We start from the raw sequence: 15544 nt of genomic DNA on the forward strand, positions 1-15544 counted from the left end.
GTCAACCTCAAGGAGCATGTGTATAATCTTGGAGGAGACCTTGTGAGTTCAAGAAGTCCAGAGGTCGTTTATCCATTGAAGGAAGCTTGCTGGCAGCTAGGTAAGTTTCTTCATCTGATAAGAAGAGCCAGCTACAAGAAAAGAATTAGTCAAAATCTGGCTGGCAGACATGTATTGTTGTTTGGACAGTGCAGAGCCAAAGTGAAATGCAAAATGTGTGATTAGCAGTCCTACAAACCACTTTATTTTCTGATAGGATTTGAGTCTCAAATTCCCAGGACAGAATATCGTAGTTAAGTTATTGAGTCCTCTTTTAAATTATTCTGTCCATGCACACTGTGAATCTTTTATGTTTAATGTTTCTTTTGTATATAGGAAAAAAAATATGTCCTATATCTGATTCATATTGTACACCAAGTATCTTTTTTAGCCACTCTCCTCCTATTTTGGGACAATCCTAAACATGAGGTCAAACATAAGCATTAAGCAATTTTTTTCCTGGAGCACTGGGATAGGGGACTTAACTAGCTAAAAAGTGTGAGGAAAAAAAAAGGGAGCTTAGCCCCACTGCCATTAAAGGCTAGGTCCCCCTCCCCACACCTGAATCTGGTCCAACCACATTCATGGGCTAGAAGAGAAGGGCCCCTTAGGGAGAGGGAGTTGGCACAGTATCCTAGCCCCTGGGCTCAGCAGTAGTTTCTTAATGTTAGAATAATATAGTAGCACTATTAATAGTAGCAAATAACTGGGGGGGGGGGGGAAGTAGATACCATTGGTTGGGGAATGGCTAAACAAATTGTGGTACCCAAATGTTATGGAATATTGCTGCACCATAAGAAACAATGAATATGAAGACTAGAGACCATCATAGAAAGAAATATGAACTGATGCAAAATGAAGTAAATGGAAGGAAAATAATGTACACAGCAACTAGAACAACATAAATGAAAAGAACCATTAAAAAACACCGAAAAAAAACCCCTCTAAATGCTAACTAAATATAATGACCAAGCTTAGACTCAAAGAACAAACAGCAAAAATTCATTCCTTCTTTGGAGAGCTGGAGAGACTATGAATAGATGGAATTTTTAATAGATATCAGATTCCATTGATGTGTTGTCTCATTTTGCACAACAGTTTTCCCCTTCCCTTGTTTTTCTCTTTCTTTTTTAATTCTCTATTTCAAGTAACGGATGGCTCTTTGATAAGGGTGTGGAAAGAAGAATATTCTTGGAAATAAAGGTAATATTTTTAAGGCTATTAATTCTTAAATAAACCAAAAAAAAAAGCAAGTAGCAGGATACAGATTCAAACTAAAGATCTTTACTCCAAAAACAAATGTTATTTCCACTGGGCCAAGCTGCAGCTCCCCATTTTTGTACAATGGAATTAGAAGTACATATAAATATATTGGCTTTATGTTGCTGCCCCTCAGTTCCCATACTTGTTTTAGCTCCACTACATAGAACTGAATCTTTCACTTATGACCTTGGTATTAAGGCACAACTTATGTATCATATCAGGTTTTTAATGTATGGAGCTGTTGTGTTTTGGAGAGTGGTCATGACTGGCTGTCACAGGCCTCCACTGAACTTGCTTATTGTTTCTGTGTGAACTTTTTATTAGGTTTGTACTGCAACAATGATGTAAAAAATGTTCCCCTGACTTGTCATTATGGTCATACTGTTGTTATTATTAAGTTAGTAGCAGCAACAGAAAAGACCTCAGATTTAAGTCTTGGAAAACAATATATACAATGACTACAACAATGTCGAGAGAGACAGACAGACAGAAGAAGGAGGAGGAGGAGAAGGAAGGAAGGAAGGAAGGAAGGAAGGAAGGAAGGAAGGAAGGAAGGAAGGAAGGAAGGAAGGAAGGAAGGAAGAAGGAAAGAAGGAAGGAAAGGAGAAAAATCAACACTATATGAACCAAACTTGGACACCAAGAAGAGATATAAGAATGAACCTCTCTTCTTTCTATACAGAGACTACTCCATATACTGTAGGACTCAACTGAAGGGTTAGCTTTGTTGAACTGCTTTTTTTCATCTTTTTTATTCTTTGTTGCAAGGAATGACTCTGAAGGAAGGGAAGGGAATATACTGAGAAATGAAGATGATGTAAAAACAAAAGATACCAATTGTTTTTAAAACTTTAAGTCCTAGAACCCCTTCCAAAAGTTGGCTACTCAATAACTAATAAGTCTGGGCCCTGTCTAGACCTCACCTGGGGTCATGGACTGCCTGCATATATACCCACACATTTCCCAGGCTGGTCCATCCATATGTTTAGAGAGGTCAGTTGTTTGCCCCCAATACCAGAGGTCACAATATCTGCCTCCGCTGAGTGAGGCTAAGGAAGTACAGGGCCCTGGGGAGCCAAATTAATCCTTCTTCCATTCCCTTCCCTCAAGACCCTGAAGGTCTGCTTGTGAGAGAATAGAGGGCCCACTCTTTCTGCAAGACCCCTGCCCCTGGCGGGGAAACAGTGGACAGGAACCAGCAAGTAATAAGGTTAGGGGCGGTAATGTCATTTAGAAACTCCTGCCTTTTCACTTGCACACCAAACTCTCACAGCTGTCTTAGCCAACACCCCTATGAATTAGTCATTCCCTCATCCTGGCCCCCCTCCTCAGCCCAGCCCCCCATGGCAACTAAACCAGGTGCAGCTGCAGAGCTCTGGAGTCACTCATCAGGCTCGAGGGCGGCCCAGGGCTTCAGCTGGAATTTGGATGCTCCCAACTGTTCAGGAGGCATGAGCAGAAACACACACACACACACTCACACTCAACCGTTAGGTCAAATAAGAGTGGCAGAAACATCTGGGATTTCTGAAAAATGTACTACAAGGAGAGGGGGCGAATCTGTCAGCTTGAAACAACACTGTAGTGTGCTCCCGTGCTCTGTGTACAAAACCTTGTAAAAACTTAGGCACAGCTACTTCAAGGGTCAAATATAATCAACCATGTTTTTTTTTTTAAAGAAACAGGATCACTCTGACTGCAAAGCCCCACAAATCAGTTTTGCTCAAGCTGATCAGACTCCAGTGGCTTGAGGGACAAAGAATCATGGTTTTCTGTTTCCCCAGAACCCCTGGAGAAGTGGATTCCAACAAAGTGAGTGCCCATCGATTGAGGGATGCCTGAACAAGTCTTGGTATATGAACATAATATAATGCTAAGAAACAATGAACATAAAGAATTCTACCAAACTTGGAAAGACATATGAATTGATAGAGAGAAGAAAGCTAAATCCATTAAATGACACAGTGGCTACAATAGTGTAAATTAAAACAACAATAGAGTAAAAATACAATGCTTTGTAATAGAATGATCGACCTTGGGCCTTAGAAGTGAGGAGGAAATGAGGAAATGTACCTCTCTTCTTTTATTAAAGAGGTGGGAAACTGAGGGGACAGAATGTTGCATATCTTGTCAGATGTACTATCTGTGTCCATCGGTTTTGCTCATCTGCTTTTCTTTGTGACAAGAGAAGGCTCACTGGGGATGTGGGAGGAGGAAAACTCCCACTTTCCAAAAACGACTGTTCTGTAAAAAACAAAAGGCATCAATAAAACTGGAAGGAAGGAGAGGAGAAAGGAAAGCAAACAGCCAAAATGAGAACTGAAATGTAAAACATGACGTGCCCTTAGCAGTGAAGGGACTTGCTCAAAGTTGTATGGTGAGTTTATGATTTTATAAGTGATTTCTCTGCCAAAGAGATTCAGGGTACGATAACAAGCTAAAGACCCCCTTCCCGTGGAAGGCATAGTATGAAAACAGATCATTGCGGATCTTCTCTGTGTTCTGTACTTCTAATATTTTGTTTCTTATTACTAGACATTCAGAACTTGCGTTGAGGACACTAGATGGTTGGTATAATGGGAAATTCGCAAGGCAGTATGGAATGGTAGCTAGGGCCAAAAACCTAGAGTCAAGAAGACCTGAATTAAAATCTTGTCTTGGTCATTTACTAGCTATGCGATCCAAGCAAGTCACGTAACCTTTCTTGCCTCAGTTTCCCCTTCTATAAGCCAAGGGAGTTGGACTCTATGGCCTCTAAGATTCCTTCCAGCTCTAACTCTATGATCTTGTAATTCTAAAACATGGCATCTTCAGAGCTGAAAGGGTCATCAGAGGTACAACCTCTCATTTGATGACTCCTCTTTAAAATAACCCTAACAAGTAAGTAATCCAGTTTCTGCTTAAATACTTCCGAGGATGGGAAATTCACTGCCTATTAAGACAGCACAATTCCATTACTGGACAATTCTGAGAGGAAAGTTGAAGTCTGCCTGCCTCAAAACTTCCACTCCTTCCTGAGTTCTAGTTCTTGTCCCTGGATCCCCGTCTTCCAGGTGACGATCCTTCAAATATTTTAAGCAGAATGATATGGCTGAGGAGGAATTTTGGTATCATCTAGTTCATCCCATTTATATTACATATGTGGAAAGTGAAGCTCAGAGAAATTCAAAAAACTTACCCAAGGTCAACATAGCTAGTAATTGGCAGAGCTCAGGATAGAATCCATATCTTCAGAGTTCTCTATTCTATACCACGCTGCCCCATCGATTATGTTTTTTTAAGTCTTTTCTTCTTCATCCAACAAGGTATTTACAAAGCTGACTTTCCTGATTCCAGCTAACCATGAGTGCTAGCTTAGTGCCTGGGCTCTCTGTAGATTAAAAAAAAAACAAAACAAAAACCACTACCCTGTCTACTTCTTCCCACCATGCATGACTCAGTAATAAAAGGGATGATAAAGCATTACCCTTTTTAGCCACTGACACAGAGATCGATGAGTCTTTAATCTAGCTCTTTAAAAGGGGGTTCTGCCATTCTTCTCTTCCCACCCTCAGAGCATAAACAGGAACCTCAGAGCCTGGCAAGCATTGGGGTGAAGGGTAACTCAATCTCTTCCCCACTTCAGTGCATGACAACTAAAGTATATGCCCTGCCTAGGATAACCTGACATTGGATCTCAGAGCTCTAGATGCTGTTTCTGTTTTGTTTCTTCATGAGTCTAGGTGACTGAACATTAACCAGGCTTAGAGTAAACTTGTGAGTTTGAGAAGTCTTGGAGGTCCTTGACTTATCGGGTCAAGTTGACTAGAGGCAAAGGAAGTTTCAGAATTGGAGGATATGACCACTGACAAGAGGAGTCCAAGCCCTGGCCTCACTGAAGGCTTTCCAGTAGACGTGCGATCTGGTGGGACAATGCAGAACCGAGATGAAATGTACCAATGTCCATTCAGCAATCCTACAAATGGCTTTATGAGGTTTAAGTCTCAAGCTCCTGAGAGAGTGTAACACTAGTTATAAGCTACTGAATCCTGTTTTAAGTCTTTTTTGTCAGTAAACATTTATGAGTTTAGCCCTTTTCTTATATAAAGGCAATAAATAGCAATCTCTTACTTGATCCACATTGGACATACCTTTCTACTCCCCTCTTTGGCGGAACCCTAGACATGAGCCCAAACCTAAGTTTTCAGTAGTTTCCCCTGGGTGCAGGGGTGAAGGTAGGATGAACCAAAGAGTCTGAGAAAAAGAAGTCTGACCCCTCTTCTAGGTGGCCATTGAGTTCCCCCTGCCAAGGCTTGAACCCCATCCAGACTAAGTGCCTGGGTTTGGAGCAGAGACCCTTAGTGGAGAGGGAAAGGATGCAGTGTCTTATCCCCTTGGGCCCAGCCGCAGTGAATTGTTAGATTCAGGTTAACCAGCCCCAGTTCCTGCAACAATTTCCCTTTGACCAACTTCTCTGACCTTGAGTCAGAAACTGTGAAACTGCGGGGCAGGTAGGTGGCTCAGTGGACAGAGCACCGGCCCTGAAGTCAGGAGGACCTGAGTTCAAATGCGACCTCAGACCAAACACTTGACACTTACTAGCTGTGTGACCCTGGACAAGTCACTTAACTCCAATTGCCTAAGGTGGGGGAAAAACGGAAAGAAACTGTGAAACTGAGGAAAGAAGCTGGGCAAGACCTGGAAGCCAGGATCATGGGATAATAAATGACGTGTGGGCGATTATAAATAAGGAAACAAGAATTTAAGAGAAAGATAAGATACAAAGGCTGATAAATTCTTTGAGAGGGAGAGAAGTATGTTCAGACCAATGTCTCAAAGAGTAAAGAGTCAAAGGAAAATGTAAGAGATAAGACAGAGAGAGGCTTCCTGGATACAGAATCCCTAAGGACAACCTGTGAATAAGGGGTCAGCCAGCACTATCAGTGACTCCCAACTTGATATATATGGAGTCTGTCTTAAGATGTGTTCTGAAAGTCTCATGATGAAATAACAAGTGGGACTTCAAACAGGGAGATGCATGCTCATGAGAAGCGTTTGCTACTGTCATGGAGCATACAGAGTTCAGAGCACAAATAGAAAAGGGAGTATCTAGAGAGGGTGAAGTTTTCCAGAATATTTCAGATGACATTATGTCGATCGTTTCAAGTCCTGGAATACCGCAGTCTCTTTAAATGAATCATAAAATCATTCAAATGAGTTCTGCACAGCTGCAAACCTAGGGAAAACAAAGTGGAAAAAAAAGAATTCCTGTTGTCAAGACTATGCTATACAGATAGATGGAAAAATCTGGAGATTATCTACCTAGAGCTGTCTATATATGTATAGTTATGTTGTTCAGTCATTTTAGTCATATGTAACTCTTTGTGACTCCATTTGGGGTTCTCATGGCAAAGATACTGGAGTGGTTTGCCATTTCCTTCTCCAGCTCATTTTATAGATGAGGTAACTGAGGCTAACAGGATTAAGTAACTTGCTTAGAGTCACACACTATTAAGTGTCTGAGGTCAGATTTGAACTCAGGAAGATGAGTCTTCCTGACTCCAGGCCCAGCACTCTATCCACTGTGCCCCCTAACTACCCTACATGTATAGATAGATGTAGAAAATTTTTTCACAGATACATATGTATACATTTGTATTTATTCATTTATCTCCTTATTCTATAGATAACATCACACACATGTACATATGTATATAAATATGTGTGTATAAATATGTATGCATATGTCCATGAAAGATGTGAAAAGATGTGAAAGATGTGAAAAATATATAGAAAGATATCTATATGTCTGTCTGTCTATCTATCTATCTATATCTTTCACAGACACTACAGATATAATGGACTGGGCCCAGGAGGAGAGCAAGGGGAACGGCCTTTGGGAAACTGAACAGATTTTTTTTAATGACCCCAAGCTTCTTTATGAAACAAAGTCTTTTCAACATCAATATTCTTCTGGTGATACTAGATGGTTATGAGTCCTTCCATGGAAAATCACTATCTCTGAAGAATAAACATCACAGATCACCAAGAAGGCAATGGAGTGGCACAGGATGAGTCTGAGTAAGCGACAGCATACCACCAACCAAGACTTGCCTGGGAGAAGCGGCACAGAAGACATCAACAGATAGATATATACGACTGGAAAAGGAGAAGGAGCAGTCATATGTCAAAGGGAGGGCTAAGTGACGAGCTGCCCACAAACTCCAGTGGCATCCACGCAATGCTAAGGGTTTGAAGCAAGGTAACCAACATGTTAAGGATCTCCTGGATAGTTTAGAGGAGGACATGGATACAAGTCCATGGGAGGAGTTGCCAACTACACCAATTAAGGGAGTAGCCATATGAAGGAGGTCATAGATCCATAAAGATAGCTATAATTATATGTATGTCTTTGTAAGCACATAGAAAGAAATATTCCCTTCCCTTTCCTATCTCATCCTTCAGTGTATCTATGATCTTATCCATGTAAATATTCTCTCCAGTGGTACAGATCACAACTCATCTATACCTTTTCATGCTAGGCAATTCTCATTTATGTCCTGCTATAAATCTTCTATAGAGAAATCACTCAACATGGCAGAAGCATTTCTCTTTCATGCAGTAGCATAGCACTAGGTCTGTCCATCTGGTGTCCTCACTCTCCCTACAATATAGACTCACCTCCTTTTCCATTCACACATTTGCTATATGATACCTTTTACAACCTAACTTGCACACAAGTTGCTTCAGCCTGCCTTCCCCCCCCTTCATGTCACTACATTACCCTTTGGGTCACTCACAGTTCTAGTTCTGTTGCTCTGATCCTCAGTCATATAGCAACACTGGGTAAATATTTATGTTAAAGATGGGTCTGTGTATCAGGAAGCAGCTTGGCATTATTAAAAGTACTATACAATTTCCCAAATGCAATCCTGAGTACTCTGTTTTGACTATCCAGTTCAGAACTCAGCTCACTGTCCGTCTCTATTTCCTATTTTAGATGAATGTATTAATGCATTAAATCAATCAGATGTTCATATATCCATGAAAACACACATGTACATATATACAAACACATACAGACTACTTTATCATACTTTGAAGGAAGCATAAAGTCAAACAAATGATAAAGCATTAAATCATATCAGCCTCATCGTACTTTCCCGCCATATTCTACAATCCAGACAAACCAGTCTTTTCTCTGATGCTCACACTCACTTTCCCATCTCCGTGACTTTGCACTGGGCATCCTCCATACCTGGCATGCACTCCCCTGCTCACCTCTGCCTCATAGAATCCTTCCATTCCTTTACATTCAAGTACCACCTTCTACATGAAGAATTTCCTAATCCCATCAGCTGCTGGTACCCTCACTTTCAAACTACATTGTATTTATTATTCTCTATATTTATCCTGTAGATACTTATAAACAGACTTGTCCTCTCCCCCATTAGAATATTAGCTCTTTGCAAATAGTGATTGCTTCAGTCACTGTTTTTGTACCTCTAGCACCAACACAATGCCTGGAATATAGTCAACGAGTCAAGTCAATAAGCATTTATTAAGCACCTACTATATCATTTTTGTTCTTGTATCCCCCAGGACTAGTATAATGCCTTTTCCAGAGTAGACACTTCATAAATGTTTGTTGAATTTTTAAAGTCATTGTACCTCTTTGGGTCTTAGTTTACTCATCCTTAAAACAAGGAGGTAGGACCAGAAAATCTAGGTTCTCTTATCCAAATTCTAAAAATGTGGGGAGAGTTCTGAGCTTTAGCTCCTCTAACCAATGCCCACTTGTTGGTTTCAGGCTCTTTCTAGAGCCCTAAAAAGCAGTATAAGACTTCCATTTGAATTTACATACATACTCCCATTAGCTGATATGTCTCATATATGTTAGCATATACATATTACCAAAAACAACAGGAATGTACAAATCTATGTTCATGTCAATTACAAAAAGGGCCAAGGTAAAAAGAAAACTGGGGCACAAAGAAACACTATTTAAATTCTTTAGGGTATGGGCCCCTGTTCAATATCCCATCAACAATATTTAGACTATGTACCCTAATTCCTTCCTTCCTAAAGTGACTTCCTCACTGTGGCAACCCTCCTCCCCCCCCAGCCACCATCAGCCATAAAATGACCTTATGTTTGAGGACAGTGTCAAAGCAAACAAGCCACAAAAAAGGAAAGGGCAGCCCTGCTTTGGCCCCATGAAAGTCCTTTGGCTTGGGCCTCTGGCTTTGTCCACTGGGCTGGGCAGCCTTGCTCCTTATTTGGACTGAACTGGAAAGTCATCGAGGCAAAACCTACCTCACCGCCCTGGCAGGGGCCCAGCCAAGCAGCCGTTGGGAGAGCTTTCCCTAGTCCCACACAGCTATGTTGCATGAAAATAAAGTGCGGGCCTGGTTGGGGTATGCACAACACAACAGGGAGAAGCAGTAAAAACTGCTGACATGGGTTAACATGAGCATTTTCCTTCTCAAATATTCACTGAGCTAGAGGACAGAATTTTCTCTTTCTTCCTCTTTTCGGGAAAACACTCCTCCACGCCATGGTTCTGTGTTTACTAACGTCTTGACTTTTCAGCTCTTCCAGCTGTACAAGGGAGATTCTCTCTCTTTGCCGTTCAAAGTGGCCCCTGTTCCGACCTGCTGCCCATAACATTTGGTTCCAGACCACACGGCCTCACTGGCTTCTCAAAGTCTGGCTCAGAAACCAAATAAAAAGCTTTTCATTTACACTCAAGTTTATGTGTAGCAACTCAAGAGCCTTATTTTCATGCTTTACATGGCTCCCACCTGAATAAATTCATTTTAAGTACCACTTTTCCATTTGCTGATTATGGAACTGTTGGGAGGTCCATCTGACTGCCTCTCCTGCTCCAGGGGATGCTACTCACAGGTTTGCAAGATGATCCCTCAGGGACCAAGAAGGGACATCAACACCATTCTTATCAGATGGCAATCATTCCAAGGCACCAAGCAATAATTGTCTTGTGCACCAGTTTGAATGACTGGATGATGGTGGAAGTCAAATTCTTATTAAGGTTATCCTTGCTAGCCATGAGACAGAGATAAAGAATAAGAAGAAAAAAAGACAGGAACAGCTTCAGAGATTACTCAGGAGAGTGATTTAAAAAATGAAACCAATGCAGAGTGTGCACATTATGAGACAGCACCTTTTAAATGATTTAGCTAGAAAGCTGCATGCGTGCGTGTGCATGTGAGTATGTATGTGTGTGCATGTGCATGTGAGCATGCCTATAGGTACGTACGCCTGTGTGTTTCTGTGTGTGTACATGTGCAGGTATATGTGTGCGTATGTGTGTGTGGGCATGTATGCCTTGTGACTTTGTGTGTGTGTGTGTCTGTGTGTACTCTCAGACACATAGGTTTTGCTGTCAGAAATATTTAAGTGCCAATTTAAGCATCACACTACGTCAGGCACTGCATGAAGAGAACTAAACAGACCCCTTCCTTCTCCTCCAGGCCCTTGTCATCAAAATACAGCACAAACACATATCTTTATAAAGGATACTTAAGAAGTAATGTGGAATAAATGAATAGTGCTAGTTACAGGATCAGAAAGACCTAGGTTCACATCTTGCCACCTCAGACACTTACTTGATATGTGATCCTGAATAAATCGCTTAATTTCAATAAGTTTCAGCTTCATCTTTTGTAAATGGAGATCAAATACCAGTAGCACCTACCTCCATAGAGATGTTCTGAGGATCAAAGGAAATAATCCATGTAAAATATCCTTTAAACCATAAAGTACTATGTAATATCAACTTTTCTTTTCTTTTTTATTTTGTCCAGATCTATGATTTTATTGATTTGGAGAAAAATCCTATTGTGGAAATTCCATTCACTAATATATATTAACAACTCATTTATGGTCTTAGAATTTCCCAAAGTCATTGAGAGGTTGGGTGATTTTGTCCTTAGTCATACAGTTTATTAACTGTCAGAAGCAGGATTTGAACAAAGGTCTTCCTGACTCCAGGGCTGACTCTAAATCATACTTATCACTTATCTATGTTGTTATTATTAGTAGTAGTAGTAGAAGAGGAGAAGAATGTTGGAGATGCTCAGCAGGGATGAGAGTGACAGAGGCATCGCAAACCCTGTTAAAGAGTTGGGAAGGCTTTTCAAAAGCATCTAATCCAACCCTCTCATTTTACTCAAGGGAATTAAGTAACTTGCCCAAGGTCATCTAGCAATTTAGAGGCTAAATGGGGACTCAAACCAGGGTTTCCTGAGTTCTAGTCTGTGTTTCAGATCCATCTTTTAGCCTCTACACCGGGCTGCCTACTTCTTTAGGGCCAGAAGGGGAAAGAAAGAGCAATGCAGGCTAAAATACCCATTCACGCACATAGAATAAAGTCACTAAGATGAATCTACCTATTGCCTCTATAGAAGAGTTTCAGAGTGAAATATGATGTTGGATGTGCCAATATAAAGCCAATTTTGCCAATAAGTTGAGAAAAACACAGTGATTCAGAGGCTATTGAAAAGTAGGCCATAGTGTTTGTCAGTCCTGAGATTAAATTGAGCAATCTGATGTAGAGAAAGAAGGAAGAAGAAAAGAAGGAAGGAAGGAAGGAAGGAAGGAAGGAAGGAAGGAAGGAAGGAAGGAAGGAAGGAAGGAAGGAAAGAAGAAGGATTAAGCATCTATCTGTGTCAGGTACTGTGCTAAGAGCTTTACAAATATTATCTTACTTGATCCTCACAACAACCCTGGGAGGTAGGCACTATTATTAGTCTCATTTTATGGTTGTGAAAATTGAGGAGAACAGAGGTTAAGTGTCTTGCCTAGGGTCACACAGCTAGTAAGAGTGAAGTGTCTAAGAACTTACACAGCACTTTCTGACTCCACTCTATCCACTAGGCCAGACAGGAAAACTTGAGTTTGGATACTGCTTTAGACACTTAATAGCTATATGACATTGAGCAAATCACCTCACTTCCTTGCCCTCAGTTTCCTCACCTGTAAAATGAGGGCACTGAACTCAAGGGCTTCTGAGATCCCTTCTAACTCTAAATCTATGATTCTAGAAGCTCCTAGAGACTACCTCAAACTTCATTCTTTGGGGAAAGGAAAAAGGAGGGGGAGAATTAAGAATTATATTTTTTTAGAATTTATTTTTTTAATTAATTTATTTTGATTTATCAACAATTACTTCCATAAGCTTTTGAGTTTTAAATTTTTCTCCCCCTTCCTTCCCACCACCCTCCCCAAGATGGCACACAATCTGATATAGGCTGTACATATATACATTCCTATTAAACATATTTTCACATTAGTGATGTTGTAGAGAAGAATTAGAACCAATAGGAGGAACCACCAGAAGGAGGAAACAAAACACAACAGAAGAAAAAAAATAGCAAATAGCATGTTTTGATCTGCATAAGAATTATATTTAAACCAAAAATCCACTGCCTCCAAAAGAAAGAAGTTTGTATACAGAGCTTCAGCTACTAGTGCTGAAACAAAACGGGTAAGCTCTCCTGCGGAAAAAAATAAGAGCGCGACACACTTCTCCCCTTGGTCCACATCCACCAAACTCAACAACAGAGATATGGTCATAGGTACCTATTAGCATGGAAAGGCCTGAGTTTAAAATCTCCAGAAGATGGTCTCTTTGGTTCCACCACCCTCAACCCTTGGACAAATAACTTCCTCTCTGTGGGCCTCAGTTTCCTCATCTATAAAATGTGGCAGGTGGTCTGCATGACCCTGAAGGTCCCTTCTTGCTCTAAATCTATGATCCTAAAACAGCGTCCAGTTCTGAAAGACCCAAGCACACTGGAAAATACAATTCTAATTGCTGGGGGGTGGGAAGCAGGTGTTTTCAGAAAAAACTAGTCATTCTGGAAAGACCTGCAATACAGCTTTTAAACAGCTTTCCCCTTGTGGCAAAGGGCCCATGAGACCGGATGACTGCAGACACCTATCATTTAGCCTCAATAATCCTGTATGGCCATTATGGAAGCCTGATGGAAATGACAGAGGAGTTATAAATGAAATAAAATGTGGGAAGAGGAGGGGCAAAGAGGAGGACCAGGTGTTAGCTGACCTAGGGTCTAATAATAGTTTTTCTACAGCTGAATGGCACATCTATTGCTTACTACCTGTGTGACCTGCAGTTTGTCCATTCACCCACCCCTCCATATATCAATTCCCTTATCAGGTAAATTGGTTAGTCTGGCTGATCTCTAAGGCCTTTTCCAGCTGTGGCTTTGTATGTATTTATGAGTTTATTCAGGATAAGGGGTGAGGATCATTTATGGGCTTCTTTTTTTTTCTTTTTGGATCAAGGCCCTACTGCCCTATCCCCAGAAATAAAAATGTCCACCACTCTAGTGGAAGTGTGCTTTTCTCTTTTGGGGTTCCCAAAAGGCTAAACTGGCAGGACCCAGAAACTTTGATAAACACACAGACAAGTCCCACTGGTCGTGTGATGAATGCCCTAACTCAATTAGAGTTATATCTCCATATCAAGCAAGCCTTACAAGATTTTTCTGTCTCAAAGATGCTTGGCATTTTAGTGACAGGCTTTGAAGTTAAAGGTTATGGGTACCCATCCATGATGTTCCATCTTGTCTTTTTTTAACTTACAGGAAAATTACACCAGACTTCCCTTTGTCAACAAGGTCTACCCTGCTCTTTAGTGGGCCAGGTAAATGTCACTAAATTGAAAACTCCACACACAGCAAAGAGGCTGTGATGCAAGTGGGTCTAGAGTGTTGGCAGTCATGGACTCCATCAAGAGGCCATCCAACCAATGCCCTGCCTTCAGGCAGGAACTCACCTGGACCATTCCAGACAGAGGGATAGGTATCCTTTTCTTAAAGGTCCCCTACCTAAATTTGATGCTGGCTATCAATTAAGTACAGACACAAAGAGGCAGAGCAGTACAAAGGAAAGAGCATGGGATTTGGAGGCAGAAGACTTCTGTTGAAAACACTGCTCAGCTGTTTACCAACTGTGTAACCATAGACAAGTCAACTTACTTCATGTCGTTTTCCTCATCTGTAAAATAAGGTGACAAGACCCAGTGATCAGTAGAGTTCCTACCAGCTCTAAATCTGTGATACTTAGGTTGTTTTTGATGTTGTCTTGGCCTTCCCAGTACTTAATGCAGTACCTTGTACATAGGAGGTGCTTAATAAATGCTTATTTGAATATAATTGAATTGTCAATACACCATTCTGCCTCTGCTCTCCTCCTCTTGAAATTACCAGGGATCTCAAGGCTTCCTTCAAATTCCAATTAAAATCTCTCTTGCTACAGGAAGCCTTTACCAATTGGCTTTAATGGCAGGGTCTGCCCTCTGAGATTACCTCCTCTTTATCCTGGATATACATAGCTTTTACACCCTGTCTTCTACATTAAATTATGATGCAGTCCAATAGGGTCATACAGACAGTATAGGCCAAAGACAGGACTTGAACTCAGGTCTTCCTGACTATGAGAGCAAACAAATCTCCATGCCCTACACTATGTTGCCTCTCACTGCCCCTATTATTCAGTTGTTGTTGAATCATTTCCTGACCTTTTCTTTTGGTAAATATACTGGATTGATTTGCCATTTCCTTCTCCAGCTCATTTTACAGATGAGGAAACTGAGGCAAAAATGGTTAAGTGACTTGCTCAGGTCACACAGCTAGTAAGTGTCTGAGGCCAGATTTGAACTCAGGAACATGAGTCTTTCTGATTCCAGGCCCAGCACTCTAAACACTGCACCACCTAGCTGCTACCTAGCTTCTCCCTACTATTCAGGACTGAATTATAATGTCTAGTTTCAGAGATAAGGAGTAAAAAGCCAAATGGAGAGACCCTATGGTGGATAAAGGTTGGCTAGAAATACCTCGTAGCCCCAAAGAGTCAAAAGCTGTATCTCTCTCATTGGTATACATAACACTGCAAGATGAGCAGGGTTAATTAGATAAATTTTTTTAAAAGAAGAAAAAGTAGGTCTTTCCACCTAAACACAGATATCTAGGTCTCTGGCCAAATAGTTGTCTCTGATTTCCCCAGGAAGCTTCTGGAATTTCTCTGTAAAGTGACTCTCCATCAACACACACACACACACACACACACACACACACACAACACACACATACACACATACACACACAACACACACATACACACACAACACACACATGCACATACACAACACACACAAACACACACACATACACACACACCTTGAATCTCTGCTTCAGAGAAACAATGTGCAGTTGCT

The sequence above is a fragment of the Vombatus ursinus genome, unplaced genomic scaffold, assembly GCF_900497805.2.
Source record: "Vombatus ursinus unplaced genomic scaffold, bare-nosed wombat genome assembly UNPS02014863.1, whole genome shotgun sequence".
Classification (NCBI taxonomy): Eukaryota; Metazoa; Chordata; class Mammalia; order Diprotodontia; family Vombatidae; genus Vombatus; species Vombatus ursinus.